At 37.7% G+C, this 21,998-nt stretch overlaps 1 protein-coding gene across 3 annotated transcripts in view; it reads right to left on the bottom strand.

Moving 5' to 3' along the window:
- The window catches only part of nhsl1b (NHS-like 1b), a 244,446-nt gene that overhangs the window by 115,287 nt on the left and 107,161 nt on the right, over nucleotides 1-21,998 (bottom strand). The window lies entirely within an intron of this gene.

The following is a 21,998-nucleotide window of genomic DNA, read 5'->3' as shown; positions in this document are numbered from 1 at the left end:
TAATCCAGTATACCGGTAATATGGAATTTTCATATACTTTATGGTCCCCTTTGATTATCTCTACCTTGTGTATTTCTAGTAACCAGACCACTACTCATGATGCACATTTCTAATTATGACACTCTTTGTTCCAGGTTATAGTTTCACTTGGATGTTCTCACATTATAAAACCCTGAGAAAAAAACTGCACTTAAAAATCAATAAATAAAATGATTAAATATGTTTAAAATCAGATGCATATCGAATATAGTCTTTTATTAAGCTGTTAAAGTAGTTTATTCATAATTTCTTGTTGCACTGTTTAAAATGGACATGACATGGGTTACCTCTGAATACATTTTTAAAACATGCTGCAGATCTCCATATTAATAATAATGAACCATCCACTAGACTAGCCACCAAAATCACAAAGAAAGCAAAAATAAACTGCCAGGGGGCCTCAAGAACAACATCTACAATATCACCCCCAGTTTTTTTTTTTTGTTCCACCCATTGGTTTAATCATTGAGATGTTCAGTACTTTTTTCAGTGAAACCTAGAAGGCAAGATGAATAGCAATGTCCTCTCCATCCATCCATCGATCGATCGATTTTCTAAGCCCACTTATCCAGACCAAGGTTGTGGGAAAGCTGTGGCCTATGTCAGCAAGTATCAGGTGAAAGGCAGAACAATTCCTCGACAGGGTGCAAGTCCATCAGATGTTTCACACACACACACACAGGGGACAAAAGGATTATCATTCAATCTAACCTGCATTTCTTTGTACTGTAGGAGGAAACCCACAAAGACATGCAGAGAACATGCTAATGCCATGCAGAGAGCACCACTCTATAAAATAATTTCAGCTTACATCAAAACCCTGTACAGTATAAAGCAAATTGACTCCACATTTCTACAACTTTCACATTTACCTTCTGATTAAAATATCTGATTTACTTATGTCAAGTTGCTATCAGACCTGAAAATCTTTCTCAAATAAAAATTACATTCATGTCCAGGGGCACGATGGTGCACTAACTGTTGTTTGTGAAGAGCCTGATATTTTCCTCTTGTCTGAATGGTGGGTAGATACTTCAGTTTTCCGCTGACATCTCCAGAGATGGACATATTAGGTTAAATATTCATTCAAAATGGATCCAGTGTGAGTAAATACAATGTGTGCGCATCCTGCAAAAGCCTGGCACCCTGTTGATGGTTTTTTCCATGGCTTACAAACAGTGCTACTAGGATAGTCTCTGGCCCCATAACCCTGAACTGGATTAAGTGGATTAGACATGAAATTGATTTATATTCTATAGTGACATTAACAGCAAATATAAATGGCATCCTTGAGGTTGTGTCAACACTAACCAGGCTTCTCTGCACTGGATCAACACCATTTGCAGACCAATTTAAAAATACTTTCACCTCTTAAAAACATTCCAAAGAGAGCACTTTGCTATAATAATCAGATTTTTCCTCCGTAAACTTAGATTTAAACCACTGTTCAGTTTTTTTTTTTTTCCAATGCATTATAAGAGCCCATGTGACCTTACCACAAATAGTTATCTGGTAAAGAACTTTGAGTTCACTGTGAAAAGTGCCAAAAACAATCTAGATGAGGTAATAAAACATAAATCATGATAAGCATCCAAGATGTTCACTTTGCACTGTCTGTCACAAGTAAATCTGTGACGCAAATTAAGTATTCTGATTTCAATCTGCTTACCATCCCAAAGCCTCCTAAAACAAAACCAGGTTAATGTTCATTTTTATTTGTAGCCTCTACTCGCTCTCAAAGTCCATTTTTGTTCTACAACAAATGTAACATTACAATTTAGTCTAAAGTTTATGTAAGCACTTTACACCTTGCTTACAACTGTTATTTAGTGCAATAATTCTGAAAAGTAACAAGCTTTTCACTAAAACATCTACCTAGTCTTCATCTTTTCTTTCATTCTCTTTTTAACATTTCATTGTGTTTAAACCCTAAATCAATCCTAACAACACTGCTTTCTGAAGTTATAAACTGCATCAAACTGTCTGGTATATGTAAAAGTGGTTTTACATTTTCCAGCCTTCATCTAAAGGGTTTCTAAAAGCTTGACACAGTTTCTACATTGACCGTTTGCGATTATTATAAACATTCATTCTTTTAATCTTTATCATGGCAAAGACAAAAGAAAACCCCAGAGTGAAGTGTGCATATTATATATGGAGTGGGTTGCAGGCAGTGCAATGCAGCTTAATAGCGACTGCTAGTGTTCATTAACTTGACACAAAAAGCACATCTCAGAGCTGTTTTACATACTGTGTCTTGTTACTCTGAATTGAATTCTGGTGTCATTTTGTAATTCAGTTTAAATCAATGTGCTCTGTGTAAGCCACTATATATTTCTATTTTGTGCATTCATAATTGGCAAAAAACTGACAGTTGGCTTTACATATAGCAATCCAACTTTTAATTACTTTATAAACACTGTGGTGAAATGGTACAGCATCTGTGTTCTAGACCACTCTGGGGGAAGACACACTGAAGCCACTTTTTTCTCCTGTTTTAATTTGAGACCCTTCACATTTGTGCAGCTTATGATGACAATATACTTGAATGTTTACCAGTAGCTTAACTGCAATCATATACAGTAAAACGGCTATGATAAATTATCAATCTGTATATTTAACATATCACTCATCATGTATAGTTTTTGGTTTTTTTTTATCCAGGAAGTCATAATGGAAAACCTCCATTAACAGATAAGGAATGAATCTGTGATACTACACTGTCCATATTGCATGATGAGATCAAATGGGGGAAAATGAAATTCAGTTTATTATACACTGAAAATGCAATTTATACTGTATTAATCAGTATTTTTACACAAGAAGTTTTCTCACCCGTTTATCAATTCTGCATTATTAATACTTGCACAAGCTATTCATTTTAGATTAAAAAAAAAATCTCAAACCTGATAAATTCAGTTCAATGTGGCAGATACTCTACCCTTCCTTGTGTTTTGTAACCTACCGAATCATGGACTATCTGACTAACAGAAAGCAGTTTCTGAGGCACAGGGACTGGTGGTGTGTAAGTGGTGTCAGTGTGTGGAGCACTTCAGGGAACTGTCCCATTTCCCTTCATGTTCACTCCCTATACAACAAAAGTCCAGCGTAACAGTGCCAATTGCCATCTACAAAAGTTCTATGATGACTCCTCCATCATAGGCTGTATTAATAATGGAGACAAATCATAGTACTAGAGGGGTGTGAAGGACTTTGTCCTGTGGTGCATAAACAGCCACCTACAGGTTAATATAAGCAAGACAGAAGTGTTAGTGGAGGACTTCCGGCATGCAGACCAAACTGGTCTGACAAAAACAGTGGTGCTGTACAAGGAGGACCAGAACAGACTGTACTTCCAACAGAGACTACGGTCTTTTGATGTGCACAACAAATTGCTGGAGATGTTCTACCACTCTGTAGTAGCCAGTAAATTGGTCTCCTGTGGAAGCAACTTGAGATCGAATGATGGAAAATGCCTAACCAAACTTATCAAGAAAGGTAATTCCATCACAGGCCTAATCTTGGACACATGGGAAGATGCTGTGGAAAAGAAAATGGTGGCAAAATTGGATGCAATCATGAAAGATCTACTCCAACCTCTTCAGGAGGAATTCTCTTGAAGCAATTTTAGCCCCGGCTCATTCCAACACAGACAGCTAAGAAGCACCTTTGGGAGTTCCTTCTGCCCACTGCTACAAGGCAATTCAATGCTTTATCCTGATGTCTTAAGAGTAAATACTTATACTCTCAAGTTTTATATGCAAAAGATACAAGTACTTCTGTACATACATACATACATATCTATATATATTTATATCATATCAATCTATCTATATATGTATATATTGATTGGATTATTTGTCCTCCAAGTCTGTATCTGTTTTTTTTCTGTTGCTGTTTGCATAAAAATATCACAATTTCCTTTGGGACTAAAAAATCTTTTACACTCTAGTCTAAAATTCCAAAATGTTCAATGACTGAATTTTATCGGTATTATTTTCTGTTCTTTCTATCCTTCTATTCCTACCTGTTATTTCTGTTCTGAAGCTGTTTTCACTTTTAATTGGCAAAACTAGATCATTATTCCAAGAACTACATATGAACGTGAGCGAATGCTACATAAGCCATGAGAGAGAGAGAGAGAGAGAGAGACACTGACTTTATTAATCCCAAGGGGAGATTCACATACTCCAGCAGCAGCATACTGATAAAAATAAACAATATTAAAGAGTGACAAAAATGCAGGAATAATAGACAATAACTTTGTATAACGTTTACACGGTGGGATTGCAGAATTTGCATAGTGTGGGGGAGGAACGATCTCCTCAGTCTGTCAGTGGAGCAGGACGGTGACAACAGTCCGTTGCTGAAGCTGCTCCTCTGTCTGGAGATGATCCTGTTCAGTGGATGCAGTGGATTCTCCATGATTGACAGGAGCCTGCTCAGCGCCCGTCGCTCTGCCACAGATGTCAAACTGTCCAGCGCCATGCCTACAATAGTAAAATCCCAGCCTGTACAAATAGGAGATCAAAAGGTATGACTGTAGTGGTCTCATCAAGACATTTTTGAAAACACTCAGGATAAAATGAGATCTTATCCATGGCGTTGTGAGTAAGCCATTGGACTAAACTACAAGGCCCCGGCTTCAGTTTCTACATCTACCTTACAGGTGTAAAAGAAATAACAGAAAACAGTATTATCGTGATCTTTTAAGTCACTGTGAATAAAGACATCATCCAAATACATGAATAATAATATCAACAAATAAATCAGAAACTGATATCATTGCTAGGCATTGCAGTAAACTTGGAAATAGTCTTAGAAGATTCAAGTTATATGATCCAACCACTTATAAAACAACTTCCTTCAAAGGTCCTAAACCCTACAATAAAATGATGATAGAAATTATAAAACAAACTGAAATTAGATCAAAGAAACATTATGAGAAGAAAATAGATAAAGTACGGGGAAAAACTGCCAAGAAGGTATCAGCAAATAAACTTACAGACCTGGCATAGCAGACAGCATAGTGATTTTACACAAAGATTTATTCAACTTAAATAAAAGCAATCTTAAGCTCCAAACGCCCTGGTAAAACGGGCATATAAAAAGAACCAGTAGGACATGCCGTTTATGAATTTGTACAATCACATGTGTTTGGAAGATGGTAAAAGTAACGCTTTGATCTGAAACAGAAATAAACAATGTTTTGTAAGAAGGAATACAACAAAACCACCTGTGCATTAAAAACTAGACAAAGAAAAAAAAAACAAAAACAACAATCAATCCATCTATTATCTAAACCCCCTAATCTAGAGAAAGGGTTGCTAAAAATTTTGGAGCCTATCCCAGCAGGCATCAAGAGCAAAGCAAGAACAATCCTTGGACAGGGAACCACCCCATCACAGGCTGAACATACATTCACAGACACGCACACATATATTTACAGACAATTTAGCATTGCCAATCCACCTGTCTTACATTTCACTGGACTGTGGGAGAGAACCGGAGCACCAACAGGGACACGGAAGAAACCGAAAACTCCATGCAGAATGCACATGGGCCTAAACTCCCAGTCTCTTTGTTGGAAGGCAGTTGTGCTATCACTGTGCCACCATACTACCCTTGTTAAGAAAAAAATTGTTAAACAGGCTATACAGAAAGCACATTGCCCTTTGGCAAATTAAAAAAAAAAAAAGTAAGTTGAATGAATTTTTCAGACGGCCCCTGAAAAAATAAAATAAACCAAGAAGTCTACTAATACACAGCTAAATGAAAAACACATTGTATGTTAACAAATTAAGGAAATAAACTTGTCAGCTAAAAATACTCTCTAGGTGGCTTCAAGGTGATAAGAAATTAGTAAAGAGATGAATAGAGACAACCAGAGGAAGATGATTGTAATGAAGCTTTTAATGAGTTAGTATTGTGACTTGTACAGAGTACAACTATTATTTTTTTTTTTACTCGTGCATATGGTGTGCACTTGGTAAACCCTTATAATTATGTGCAATATGAAGATAGTTTTAAAACATGGGACCAAAACCAGAAAAAAATTAAAATAAATATTTTTTAAAATGGAACAAACAGTCAAGTGGTGGTGTACACACGTGCTCTGTTCAGGCCACTGTATAAAGTTGTATATTTTACCTTGGTACATCCTTAATTGACAAAGAATGAGAGTCGGCTTTACATGTAGTCACTAACTTTGTAATTACTGCTTAAAACATTGTGGTGATCTGGTATAAAGTCTGTCACAATGAGGCCATTTAACTCTGTTTTTGAGACTCCTGGCTCTTGTGCAGCATATGGTGGTTTGTCTGTTCGCCAGTTTCTTAATTGTGATCATAAAGAGTAAAATATAGAATACAATGGTCAATAAGTCAATTTAAACATATAATGGTACTTTTTTATTTAATAATCATAATTAAGGAAATCATAATGGATACCCTTCATTAACAGTTAAAGAATGAACCTGTAAGAAAACATTGCCCAGTAATTGGTTAAAAAGAAACAGTTTCTTAATGATGTTATTATATATTGAATATAAAACACTATACAACGTAACAGTAACCTTAATAAACAAATACTGCGTCCTTTCTTAGTACAAGCCACCTGCACTGATATTACGTACCAATATTCTCAAACCTGCTTAATCCGGTTCAGTGGTGATGGGGCCACCTGCTATACGGCCAGCATCAAGTGCAAGGCAGGAGCCAAATCTGGATCCATAAACACTAACGCTCGGTCAATTTTTAAATGCCAACCGCCCTTAAACACTTTTTTGCTAAGAATATATACTGTACTTCTTGCGGTACGGCCAGTTTTCTCTCGGGGGTAAATGGCAGATGATGCAGTGTTTTACAATACAGTCCATGCCAAGATTCATCGAAACGAAGCAGGCATTTCGTGTTAAAGACAAGAAAGGTCATATACATTTCTTTCTATATAAAACGCAACTGAATAGTTTCCCACTATTTATTTTCATAGAAAGATGAAAGAGAAGGTTCTCGAAGAGCCTCACACGCACACGCCCTTATACAGCACTCGTTGAATGTTGCCATTTACTATCAAAAATTGTTAATAGCGACTATAATATACAATAAAGCTTTCATGGTATTTTTATAAAAAAAAAAAATATTACCTGTTAGCATTTTCTGCGAGTCACTTTGCTACTACTTTAACAAACTGATGAGGCGGCGACAGCAGCGCTATCGCTATCACCATCACTATCACCATCACAACCACACCCACACCGCCGCTTTGAACAAATCATCCGCAACCGTACAGCCCGAAACCCCGCCCACATTCGCACATCGGCCAATCCATGGCGTTCCCGCGTAGACCTACTTTGGTTCATTGTAGCTGTGGCTTAACTCAACACACAACTCACGGCGACTCCAGCAAAAACCATCCAAAATGAGACAGTCACCGATTTAAAAGTCTAATTCTACCTAACGCGTCTGTACTATGTGGGCTGAAACCGGAACCACAACCCTCCCAAAAACAAAGAAACGAGTAAAAGAAGAGACAAACGTGAAAACGTAGGCCACGTGGAAATGACAGAAACGTAAGAAATAAGTCTTGTTTTCCTGTCCGATTTAATTGTCATGAAGCTACCCACAAGGCTCTGGCTCTTATTTAAATAATTTACCATAGGCATATACCAGCACGCTTTATATATTACAACGAATTTCAACTTTATACAAATAAAATAATGGATAGTATATACTAACTGATAGCTCATGGTCTTAGCAGAAGAGCTGCTGGAACTCCGCGACTACATGGACCATTCCAGCTATTTGCAAACCCGTTTTTGTCACTGCTGGGCAGGCACCAACAATGGACAGACAGGGTGTCTGCACAAATCAGTGTTATCAAAGCACAACAACAGCTGGGCACAAGACAGGAGACAGTGCTTAAGAGGGTGCCACATTCACTGGACCAGCACAAACCATTGCTGTCAAATATAATGAGTAACGACTGGGGACAGGAGCTGCAGACACTCGGTGTCCATTTGGACAATCTAGCTATTTGCTAATACATTTCTCCATTTATACAACAGGGCACAAGACCGGAACCAGTGCTTAACAGAGTGGTACAGTCACGGGGTCAGTGCAAACCTAATTTATCACATAATGGGAAACAACTATGGACAACACACAAACCAAGACAAGCTGCTACAGTCACTGGGCCAGCCAAAATCAATGTTATTAAATGTAATGGGTAACAATTGGGAGCAAGCCAGAAACCAGCACTGGACATGATGGCAAGCCATCACAGATCTACATTCACCCATACCTGACTGGTTTGTGGGTAACTAAGACCTGCCACAATATTTTTATGGGAAAGAAAGAAACTCTGGATGCTACACCAGTCCACTGCAGACACCAGCCAGTCTCCCTGACCAGCATGTCTTTGAGATGAATGAGGGAATCGGAGAAGACCTCATACATAGTGACCAATACATGAATTAAACCTGCAGCTCTACAGCTAGCCACTATGATAACCAGTTCCACTACAATTGCGTTCAAATAGTTTTCTTTCTGCCCAAGAATTAAATGACTTTCATAAATCTTTCAATTGTATCTCTGTTTTGTCAAGGATGCTGTTTGTTCTCATTTGCTGTATGGCTGGATTGCCTGCTGTGTGAAGCTCACAGGTTCTCCTAGTGAATGTGTGAGTTAGGGTGTACTCACACTAGGCACATTTGTTCTGTACCGTGCCCAAGCACAACTGTCTCCTCTCTCTTCTACCCCGCTAGCCTGCACTCACACTGTGCTTAATGTTTTGGACCGGGCATGCTTTTGTCATGGTTGTGCGATTTTGTGTAAAGCCAAAACAAGATCTGAACACAGACTGACAACATGCATGTCAAAATGATTTTGTAGTTGTGTAGGCCAGGATAATGCTCAACCCTCTTACAGATTTACTGAGTGTGCAGCACTGGTTTTTGCTGTTAATTGAGCTGCAAGCACAAGACAAATGACTTTAGGGGATGAATTTGTACAATTCATGTTCATATGTAAGGTGAAAATAAAAACCAGTTTTAACTCATGTGTTATTGATTGAAATGGGAATTGCACTATCTGACTCTTCCAAGCGGGCAAGAGCATGGTATGTCTGACCTGGTATGGAGCAATCACACGAGTCAAAAGACCTAGATTTTGCGGGGTTAAATGTGGACAAACGTGCTCAGGCATGGAAAGAATTGCCAGTGTGAGTACACCCTTAGTTTCCCTTTTGGGACCATGACTTTATTCTTTATCCCAAACACCTGTTCCGCTCTAACTGTGTGACAGTGTCTAGGTCCAGAGACAGACCGATGTCCCTTTCTGGGCAAGTGCTCGCTCAGATGCTATTAGGATAGGTTATGGATCCATGAACCCCTCTACTGGAATAAGCAAATGATCCTGAAAAAGGTGAACAATACAAGGTCAACTGCATTGCTTTTCTTGTATTCATCCATTTTGTGAACCCCTTTATTCTAAAAGTAACGTGACAGGTATTTGGAGCATTTAGCTCCTTACCGCTAAGCCCTTTGTCTTACACTTTTAGATCATATTTAACAACATTGATTTATGTTTGCCCAGTACAGGTGACTGTGTGGTGTGTCAACCCTATCCAGGGTTGATTCCCAATCTGCACCCTGTTGTTGCCCACTGTATTTGTTAATAATAATAATAATAATAATAATAATACTTTTTACTTGTATAGCACCTTTCCCATGCTCAAGGCACTTACAGAATATAAGAAAGAATGGCAGAGTATACAGTACAAACATTGTACAAACAAAAATAAATAAATAGAAGATTAAGACAGTAAATTCAGAGAAAGCCTAACAGACAACAGAACTGATGGTCCAGCACACACACACACAGGTTACATGACATCTTGACATGAGTTAAACGGAGAGACGGGGAATAAAGTCGGGTAGAGCTAAACGCCTTCCTGAACAGATGAGTTTTGAGTTGTTTTTTTAAAAGAATTCATGGAGTCATGTTAATATTGGTTAATGCTGACCCAGCATAACTGGAAAAACTATCTATAGTGCTCATTATGTTCAATAAAACCGATTAATGTTTGCCCCGTAAAGGTGACCATGGGTGGTTCTAGTGGCCTAGTGCCTAGTTTTTGCTTGTTATATTTGGTAACACTAATTTATGATGGTCCAGCATAGATGACTGCAGGTGTGTGCAATGGCCTGGCATATCATTCAGGGTTAGCTGCTCATGTGCACCCAGTTGTTGCACGTATTTTTTTAAATCTACTCTCTATATATAAAATCCTGAGCCTAAAAGTGCAATGATTTTATGTAACATTTTTGTCACAACTTTAAAATCGGGCTTATTTTAAAACACACACACACACATACATTATATATATATATATATATATATATATATATTAGTATCATTTTCAGAATTTATTAAACTTTAATGTGATGATGTTTGAAGATTTTCAGAGTCTTATTCCTTTTTTAAATTTTAAACTAAAAAATATCAAGAACACACTTCCCATGTGACAAGAATTTGTGCCAAGAGATTTAACCACGTCCAGGGCCACAAGTAAAAGACAAAGAATAGATGACAATGTAGAACGTCACAGAGACAAGGAAGTGAGACACAAGGACAGCTGCTGTACAGGCTTTTAAATGTTCGAAGCACCACGTGAGATGCAGATCATGAGGCAATGCAGCAGCAAGCAAGCAAGCAATCAATGGCAGAGATGCAAAGTGGCTGGCGCATAGCGTAGACTTGGGGGTTGGCGAGCCAAGCGAACAGGTGGCAAACCCCCTAGTTATCAAAATAAAAATACAATTTAAACTATTTCAGTTTCTTTGAGAGGTGTGTCTATCAATTTAACATGCTTTCGTAATTCAAAGTTATGGGGAATCCCCAGCATCACAAGGTGAGAAACCTGCCTGGACAGGATGCCAGTCCATCACAGGACACACACACAAACCCACACTCATAACACTGGGAAAACCTCAAATTAAAAGATAGATCTGTAGTACATATGGGATGTGCTCATCCTTCACAGGGATTAGGCTGTACCCCAGTGTGTTACAACTGAACCTCATGGGCATGTAGTAAAAAAATTCTCCTATGGTATTTAGTTACAACTTAAACAGCTGAACATACATTTCCAACTATTATCTCACACAACCTCCAAAGGAAATGGCTTAGGCCTCAAACAGTAATCAAGAATGATTGACGCCAACATGCGGAATGCACGAGGTCAAAAACAAAGAGAGCAAACTTTGACAAACTCCCAAAACACCTCAAAAATACAAAGATAATAATTTGAAGCACAAGTGCAATCTTTTATTTATATAACATCTTGTAAATTTTATTTCAATTTTTTACTTTAAGGTACACAATTGATCTGTATTAGTATACTTTATAAGTGCACAGGGACTTGGCCTCTTGCTCTCAAAATGCAGCTGCTCAGATGGGAATGGCGTCTTTTCCACAGGAGGTGCAGGTGCAGCTGTTCACTCAGAGTGCTGTACTGTGGGGCTGCCCAAGTGTCATGCCAGCTGGGGGGCCAGTCTTAAATGCATCCGACTTGTTCATCATAACCTTCAACTGTGGCTCAAAATCACTGCTACACAGGTAATGCACCAAGAGGGGAGATCATCATTTCAGCGCCCAATCTGGCAGAGAGTTCTTCTGCGCCTGTCATGACAGAAGTCATTTAGTTGCAGGTTTTAATGAAATAAGAAGGAAGTCAAGCTGGAGACTGCCATAATACAGCACTGGGGTCTTCGTAAGGAAGAGTATTCGTATACATTTTGTAAAGGCCGAGGCCATTTAATCAGATGCATTGAGAAATGAAATTAAATTTGTGCCCTTTTCATTAGTCTTCACACTCTTAAAAAGAATGGTTATAAAATGGCACTTTACTGGGTTTTGTGGTTCCTCACTGAGCTTTTGCTTGACAAAGAACCATTTAACTCTGTGAAAGTTTCACTGCATATGAAATTAGCTCTTAAAGGTTTGAAAGTGTTCCTAATTTGAGGACAAAAGAGAAATCTTCAACGTACAACAAGCTAACTAACTAGCAGGATATTAACAGGTCAAGACAACCTGTGTTACTAGTTTCATTTAAGAGTCCTTTTAAAACCATGAATCTATTGGTGTTTCACACAGGTATTTATGGAACAACATGATACACATTTATTAAAAGGTTCTTTCTAGAAATTTCATTATTTAAAGTTTTTTTGGAAGCAAAAAATGGTTCCACAATGGCATCACTTCAAAGAATCTGTATTTTTAACAGTGCAATATATCCAGGGTACTAAATCTATCCAAGTATTTTATAAACCTTAACAGGGGGCGGAACCTATCCCTGTAGCATCAGAACCAAAGCAGTTAACAAAACCTGTATGAAGGCTTTGAAACAGCAGACACTATAAAATATAGTGAAACGGATTATATGGTTGTTCTGAGGCACATTGAAAGAAGTTACATACAAAGGCTAGAATCAAACCGTACTGTTGTGAAAAAGTAGCTTCCTGTGTTAAATTAGCGGACTCTAATTACCCCTATAATTGGAATAGTTAAATAGGGAGTTGAGAGTTTTACCTTTTCACACAGTGTCAATTTGCGGTGGATAACTTTGTTCATTAGAAAATTCAAAGAAGCTAAAAGTTTTTTGTTCACTCAAGTGGCCCCTTAATCTAATGTTTGATTTTGTCTGAAGATGGGGAAACATTCAGTATAATAAATGTGCAGTTGTATTTGACATTGGGAAGTGGAAAATACCTTTTCACAGCACCATATATATTTATAGTAATTCTTTTAAAAGTAAGCTAACCGTAATGGTGCTATATACAATGCAGCTGGGTGCATTGACTAAAACATTGTAACTTTATACTCCAATGCCGGTTCAACTCCTGCCTCACTGCATGACCCCATGCATGTCACTTAACCAGCTTGTGCTTCAACTCTAAAATGTCAACAGTTGATCCTAAACTTGAAAAGTCTTCTTGGATGAATTAAGTAGCCAAATACACATTCATAATAATAAAATACTTTCAAGATGTTTAATGATACTGAAGCTGCATAGGTGTGTCCACAGTTGTGCCCAGCAATGGACTGGTGCCCTGCCAGGGTTTGGTTTCTTCCTTGTGCCCGTTAATGCACCTTTTGATGGACTGGCACCCCATCAAGGACTGGTTCCTACCACCTTTAGCCATCTATTTTTAACCCTGCACTGAATTAAGTGGGTTCTATAAAGGGTGGATGGATGGATGGATGGATAACTGAATCAGTAAGGTAATCACAATTGAAATAAACAAAGACATCCATGTTTAGAATCGCTAATCATTATGAAATGTACAATATAAAATTCATAATTAAGCTGTGGTATAATTATAACATGAATAGTATCACTTTGAGACAATATTCACAATGAAAGGTGCTACACAGATTAGCTAGATTAACATTCATCCATTCATTTCCAAATGGATATCACAAAAAGCATATTTGAAAAGTCAGGGATATGATGAGATGATCAGATCCAATCAGCATTCTAAACAATGAATGTGTAGTTATCTCCACCAGACAAATTCTACTTGTTAAAAATCAGTAGAATCTACAATATTATTTTGCTAATAACTGCGCTGATGAGACTGAGTGATTAGGTTAAGTTATCATGTGCAAAGTCTTGCATACTAACACAGACATGTTTTTGAACCTATAACACAAAATGTGATTGTTTATATATACAGTAGAACTAAAGATGCCATTTTCCAAATGCTTCCAATCTAACAGAGTTTGAGAGAATCTGCCACAAACAATGGGATAAACAAAACTGAGTTATTGAGTGTAGATTGATGAGCAAAAATTTGAAAATTATTGATTTAAAATTATGGACAATAAATTATGCAGAAAGTGAAGGGGCCTAAAAACTTTCTGAATCCATTGCGTGTGTTTTATATATTTATATAAACATACACACACACACACACACAGTATATATATTATATACAGACAAACACCACTCACTAGGGGGTCTGTATAGGATTAATAAAAACTTCCCATTATGTTTGCAACGCCCAGCATTTTAATTACAAAAAAATAAAATAAAATTGCCCAATGAGGGAAAATTGTGTGATGGCAGACTAATGATCTTAGCAATGGACAAAAACAAGCATTTTAACATGCAGCCTGTTATAAAGATACATATAAAAATGCATAGCTGAACTACACCCCATAATAACAAACATTCTATAATGTGGTGTAACTCTGTAAAACTGGGCCAAGCCAAAGCTCATTTTCTGCCCAAAATGTTTTCAACAGTCGGAGGAGTTTTTTTCCTCACAACTTATATTTAGCTTGTGGGTAAACTGCAATTGCGGCTTTTTCTACCTCTTCAGATCCCCAGCTTTCTGCTGCCCACAGTCTCTTGTGATAGGAGGATCTGGAGCTGGAAAAACGTGGACAGAAATCTCCATGTGCATCTTCCATGTGTAGTTGTAGTGGTGGTGGCAACTGTGGTAGACTTTTATGCCAATTCTTTATTGAACAGTGCAGTATTGGGCAGACTGATGCAACAACAAGGAATCAAACTGCATATTTTCTGCGTCATAGGAGTAGGTTTATGGAGCAGTGATGTACAATTCACTCAACTATGCAAAACTAAGAAGCATGTTTCATGACCATTTTGTCATACAGGTGTCAGGTACCACTTGGCTACTTTACATATCAGTTCATTTTGTATGCCATGTCTCTTCAAACAGTTGTCTGCAAATCCTGGTCACATAATCTTGGACCTGCATACTCTTGTTCTCAACTATCAATGGAGGATTAGATTTCCGGACATTCCCAATAAAAGGCCCACTTTACAGACTGTCATCTTCTGAACAAAACTTATTTCAGCACTATTAATCAATTTCCTAAACTCACTTAGTCCAGCAGAGTGCAGCCTATCCCTAGCATCTGCTGAAAGGCAAGACTCTGGCCCAGAAAGTTTAGCAGTACATTGTTATACAGTGTGTATTTTAGATACATTATATAAAATAACCACACCCCATTCATGAGACTCATTCCACTTTAACAGATGTCTAAACTCTGCAGAATAGATATTGTGCTTGAAGAGATACCACATACATACATACATACATATGCATATACATATACACACATACACATACACAATGGAACCTCGAGATACGAGTTGAATTCGTTCCAGCACTGAGCTTGTATAGCGAATTTCTTGTATCTAGAACAAACTTCCCCATTGAAAATAATGGAAATCCAGTTAATCCATTCCGCACCCCCAAAAATATCAACATAAAAATCTATTTTCCTAACAAATAACACTAATAATATATACAAGTGGAACCATGGTTTACGAGTGTTTTGCAAGACGAGCTAAATTTTTTAATTAATTTTGACTTGATAAAACGAGCGATGTCTTGCAATACAAGTAGTATGGATACACTTTGTCTGCTGAGCGTCATGTGAGCATAACTGAGCTGATGGTTCTTCTCTTGTGCGCATCTCTCTCTCTCTCTCTCTCACTCTCACTCTCACTCTCTCCTCTTGAGGGCAATCGTCTCCTATTCTCCGTCTGCATGTCTGCGATATTTTTGGATACGCTTATACAGCGAACAGCTACAGCGAAACAATGAAATCACAAGCGCACAAACGCATAGATCCTCACGCTACGGGAGAACACTGCGTGAGCTGACGGGCTGGCAGCATCAGCTTGGGTGAATCCCGAGTCGAGGCGGATCGGGAAACGCGTCACACATAACCACAGCCTGGCTCGTTATGCGAGCCAATGCTCGTATTTAGATCCGAATTTTTTGCTCATACTTTCCTCGTATCTTGAATTTCTTGTATACAGAGGTGATCGTATCTCGAGGTTCCACTGTGTGTGTGTGTGTGTGTAAGTATGTATATATATGTATATGTATGTGTGTGTGTATATATATATATATATATATATATATACATATACATATACATATATACATATATACATATACACATATACACACATATATATATATATATATATATATATATATATATATATATATATATATATATATATATATATATATATATATATATATATATATACATATATATATACATATATATACACACACACACTGTGAGGGCTAGGAGGCACCAGAGAGCCCCAAATCCCAAACACGGACTCACAAGACAGTCCTGGATTGAAACAAATGGTGTGTTATCGCAAAAATACCTTGTTTACACAAGCACAAACCACAAGTTGCTTTCTCTCCTCTTTCTTCTCCTCTCTCTACTGTAATGCACTCCTCCAGTTGAGTGTTGCCTTCCTATCTCCCAGCTCCAACTCTCCAGGACAAGGGAGTGTGGTCCCTTTTACTGAGGAGTACTCAGGAGTACTTCCTGCGCCAGGACTGGGACATGCGGCACCCACAGACCCCATCGGGGCTATGCTGCTGGACAACAATCCCTGGCATTCACTGCTGGTTCCTGAATGGGCGCCGATATTGAGAGCTGCTGCCATCTAGCAAATGGGGGGAATAAGCATCCCCCAGAAACAGTCCTTCACTGACCACCTCTTCATTCCCAGGCAGGGAGTGCTACACATATTTCCAGTAAGGATGCCTGTCCATTTATCTAGGGCTTCACATCCGGGTATGGAGCTTTCCTCTCCTTCATCTGGGATGTCTGTTCATCCCCTGAGGATTCTTATTCGGGTACGGACACCTTTCTCGCTTTCAGCCAGGATGCCTTTCTGTCTGGGTAAGAAAACTTCCCTTCTCCTGTTCAGGATGCCCGTCCTTCCCGTGTGAAACTTGCAACACACACACAAATTACAAACATAAATGCTTATATATGCATAGTACTGTACTGATTTGTAAAGCATTTTAAAGCAGTGCTTATTACATAAAATGACACTTAACGTTAAAAAAAAAAAAATTATACTAAGGTTAAATCGCAAACCAGTTTACTAATGAAAAAACAGACAGTTCTCAGCAGGAAAGGTTCCATATAAAAATAAGGATCTATACTTCCTTTTTTAAAGATTTTTAAAAGGCAGTATAAAGACAAAGTGAATTGTAATTTACTTTGCTTTGAGCCTTTCTATGCCACTAAGGACATAACGAAACAAAGATGTTTAGTTTCCCCCAAAATGGGGAACAATTATACAAAAGCAATCAATTCCACAACATCAATAGGTGAGGAAACTGTATTATTGTTAGACTTGTAAGTAAAAGGTCCTATATTGAAATTGTCAGCCAAAATTCCTTGTGCACACATAAATGATTTATTTTGTATATTAAGGTTTAGCATAAAATGCAATTCAAAATGCCTCAAGCAGATACAGTATTGCCTATACTGATTTATTTGTTATAGAGTCTATCATTGCTTAAAGTGTAATCCAAAATGCCTTAAGCATATTTAACTGATATATTTGATATAGTGTGTACCATGGCATATGACATTGTGGAATTCATAGAATCCTGAGAAGGTCTAATTGATTAACTTGATATAATGCCTATCACAATACATCAGAATCTTGTCCAAAAGCCCTCAAAGGAAGGATAATCCAGGCTATGAAATATCCATGAATGAGCTAATGAGGTATGTGCAGCTCAAGTAAATCCATTTGTGCAGGTTGTTCAGAAGGTCAGTGCCTGTAACCTGCGACAGGTTACCTGAGAAAATCCTCTAGATTTAGGTGCTGTGCACCGATGACAAATCAGTGTGATATCTACTGTCAGATGTGCCCAACTGTTTGTCAAGTGCACTGACGTTAGCCACTTTATTAATGCTGAGGTAACAAGGCAACATTTGTGCCATTGCGGACTTTACACCTACATCGGTTTCCAGAGCAAACAGTCACAATATGAAGGTGTGTCAGGGAAGTGAGCAGATCTGATAATTCAGTGTGTCAGTGCAAGAGTCACAAGGCTGTTGTTCGGAGGAGTCTTCCACTGTACGTCACTGTACGTGCCAAGGCTTGTGATAAATCATTAATGCTTGGCACCTCGAAAGCAAATGGGATGACAAAAAACAAACACTTTAATTATTAATATGCAGAGCCATCACCATAGCCTTTACATAGTCTGTATTTTCTCAAAAGTGGTAGATTCAAATCCCACTACTGTCTCACTAAACAAGCGACCTGACCTTCCTAGAAATCAGCAGTAAATGAAAATGTATATCTGTGTCAAGTGTATTGTATGTAATGAAGGCTTAATGTTTGATATCCTCTATGTAGAACTGGCCTGGTTTAAGAATTGTTTGATGAATTTGCTGATAAAGCTTTTCACTCCATTTGAACATATTGATGGGTTTCATAATTAGCTCTGTCAGATCCCATTTAAAATATTCATTTTATTATTAAATTGAAAAGAAGCGACAGGAACCTCAATCCCGTATTGGGCTGCTAGGCTCACTCTTTATAACAAGCTGAAGAGGTTGGCAATAGAGGACGACCTCAGAGTAGAACTGCCACTTCTCCATATGAACAAGAGCTAGTTAGAATGGTTTGGACACATAGTTATGATGTCCCTGGGCATCTCCAACAGGACCCATACAAGGCAATGACACTAGGAGAAGATGGTACAGGCCCAGGACATGCTGAAGGAATTAAATCCTGCAACCTGCCTGGAGTGAATGAGTATCCCCAAGAAGGGCTAGGGGATGTTACTCTGGGTATGGAGGCCTGGTCAGCCTAATACAGTTCAGTGTATTCCTGTTATGACCCTCAACAAGAAAAACTTGAACAAAAATTATGACTATAAAGAAGAGATGGCAGTTTGTTTAATGTGTGTTTATGCAATGTAAATGATTTTAAAAACTAAATACATTTTAACTCCAATTCTAGGTGCTTGAAGTAGGAAACGGGATTATTATACTGTGCGATTACATTTTTGATGAACTGTAATAGACACTAAATTAAAATAAATCAGTTACATATCCAAGAAAGATTTTAGGTTTACAAGAACTCAACATTACTTTATGATGCACAATGGCAAACACTGTCTGCTTGAGAACTTTTGGATTACACTTTGTGATGCATCATTATTGACACTATAGTATAAAATAAATTGGTTATAAAAATGACTTTAAACTAGTCCTGTATGACTGAGTGCAGGTGAGTGCATGACTGTGTCCTGGAACCAGCATCCCATCCAGATTTGATTCCTATATTGTGGGAAGACAACACCTAGTGCCAGCATGAATTGAACACAGAGTTGTTCTAAAGTCTCATATATATTAAAAGACAGTTTATTCCATCCATCCACCAATAAATGGTAGGCATGCTCAAATTCTCACCACAGCCACAACCCAAACCACAGTCCAGCTGCTTGTTATAAGGTGCCAGTGTTACCTGCTAAAAAAATATGCTGCAACAAATCATTCAGTTTTATAATACATGCACACATAAAATCCCCTTGTGAGTGTGGCCGATATAATGCAGTCTTTTAAAAAACTACCCATAGAGTTTGGAATGGTTAATAAATACCACACTTGCAGGTCAGTGTTAACATGCTCCTGGAGGCTGTCACAATTCAGTAACTCTAAGACGACTTTCTGTCCAGTAGGTGCTTATTAAATGTAAATATGTTGTTTATTATTATATAATATACAGTATATTATTTTTTAAATTATATCTAATGTTATATATATATATATACACATACACACATATATATAGATATATATATATATACACACATATATACATATATATATATATATATATATACACACACACACATACACACACACACATACACATACACATACACACACACACATAAATATACATATACACACGACCTTCCATTTACTCATACCACTATGTAAGCATCAGGTACAAAAACCACACTCAGGAGGCAGAACTGGTCCATCCCTGGCACACGTAATGCCACAAATCAAACAAACAAGCATGATTATGGCATGAAATCAATAGAAACTTTTTACTTTAAACAACCTTAACATTCTCAAACCAGCTTGATCTAGTTCTAGGTCATGGGCAGCACTACATACAAGGAAGGAAATGATCATGGACAGAACACTTGTCCATGGCAGGACAATTTTAAATCTACTTTTCATAATTGGCACTAAGAAAAATAAATTATAAACATAAAATATATAAGCTAAAAACTGTCCTCCACTCCTGTTCCAGAAATCACTTCCAAGACAATGTATTCTGAAGGTGTAACACACACTTCCCTTTTTCTGGCTCTAATATACTCGGCAAAGCTAATTTTACACTGCTTATTTGCTTTTATGCAAATTGTGTTTATTTTTATAGCTGTATAGTTAACTTGTTTGTGACTGTGAAAAAGAAACAGTAAATAAAATGTGATATAAAATCTGTTTAATGATCACATATATAGCATACATTATATAAGCTATGATTAACAGTTGTATATATTCTGTGAGGGGAGGTAGCAAGGTGGCATGATGTCTGGCATTGTCACCTCACAGCCTGCATGGTCTTTCCTCCCAATTCAAAAAAGCGTGCGTACGGTAATTTGGAAACACAAAATTAACTGGTGTGATCAAGTTCAGGTTCTATGGAGTTTGCACATTCTCTCCTTGTCCATATGGGTTTCCTTCCTCCCACAACCCTTATAACATGCAATTTGGGCCTCGACTACACCCTTAAATATAATAAGTTATTTAATTACACTTTACCGAGTTGTGTGGTTCATCATAGAACTATTGCTTGACAGAGAACCACTTCATTCTAAGAAGGTTCTTTGCATATGAAATTGGATCTCTGGGCTTTAAAAAGATTCTTAGCATGTGGGCACATGTGGACAAAACAGAAATCTTTAATGTGGCTACCCTAAACTCCTAAAAATAAAGGTGCCAAGTGGTTGGTCAGAGTGATGCCATAGGGGAACTGTTTTTGAATACCAAAACATGAAGGATCAAGAAAGAACCTTTTGAGGATCTGCAACAGGCTCCATAAATAACCATGAATAGACTATAACAGATCTGTAAAATGCCACTGGGTTCCTGATTTTAAAAGGACTCTTGCTGCATATAATACCACAGGCTACATTCATGTTTTCTTGATGTCTCAGTATCCTGTTGGGTAGTCTACTGTACATTAATAATGTCTGATTTGTTTGTCAGACAAATATTATCATATTTCATATGTCATATTATGGGCCTCTTCAAAGCCCAAAAAAACAAAAATTTTCAAGAATGTAGCTGGATATTACCAGTTGAAGAAGAGCTTGACTTAGCCTGTCTCATTGTATGTGGCAAGAGTCCTTTTAAAATCAAACACCTATTGGTATATGACAAATATGTTATTTTCCATTCATTGTTATTATGGACCCTCTTATGGATCTAAATAACTAAAGGTTCTTTTCCAAACCTTTATGTGGATTGTTCCCTTATAGTACTGGCCAATTTCTCTTTCAAGAGTGTAGCTCAATGTCTCCTCTGCTATGGCCTGGCGTCCCGTCCAGATCTGACTCATACTATGCAATGGATACTGCCAGCCAAAATCATTTCTGGCATAAGCTAGAAGAAATGTAAAATGGAGTGAAACCCAAAATTAGACATGTTGTGTAGGACCCCCCAAAAAAACTTGAAATGGCCCTGCTGCTAGTGGTGCCAGAGTGGCTCTTCAGAGTTATACCATTGGGGAACCAATTTGATTCCCTAAGGAACCATCCATACAAAGGTTCCAAATGTTCCTTTGTTTATTTAAAGGAGTAACAGGTTCCATGAACAACTATGAATAGTCAATAGGAGATTTATAATATACCAATGGTTTCTAAACTTTTTAAGGACTTGTTGCAGCTTATGATAACAAAGGCTAAGTTCAGGCTTTCTTGATATGACAGTACTCTGCTAGGTAGCCTACTATACATTAAAGATTTCTGTTTTGTTCACATTTTAGAAACTTTTTCAAAGCCCGAAGACTCAATGTCATATGCAAAGAACCCTTCATGGAATGAAAAG

The sequence above is a fragment of the Polypterus senegalus genome, chromosome 16 (genome assembly GCF_016835505.1).
Source record: "Polypterus senegalus isolate Bchr_013 chromosome 16, ASM1683550v1, whole genome shotgun sequence".
Lineage (NCBI taxonomy): Eukaryota > Metazoa > Chordata > Cladistia > Polypteriformes > Polypteridae > Polypterus > Polypterus senegalus.
The sequence above is the reverse complement of the archived record's forward strand: the minus strand, read 5'-3'. Positions and strand labels throughout refer to the sequence as shown.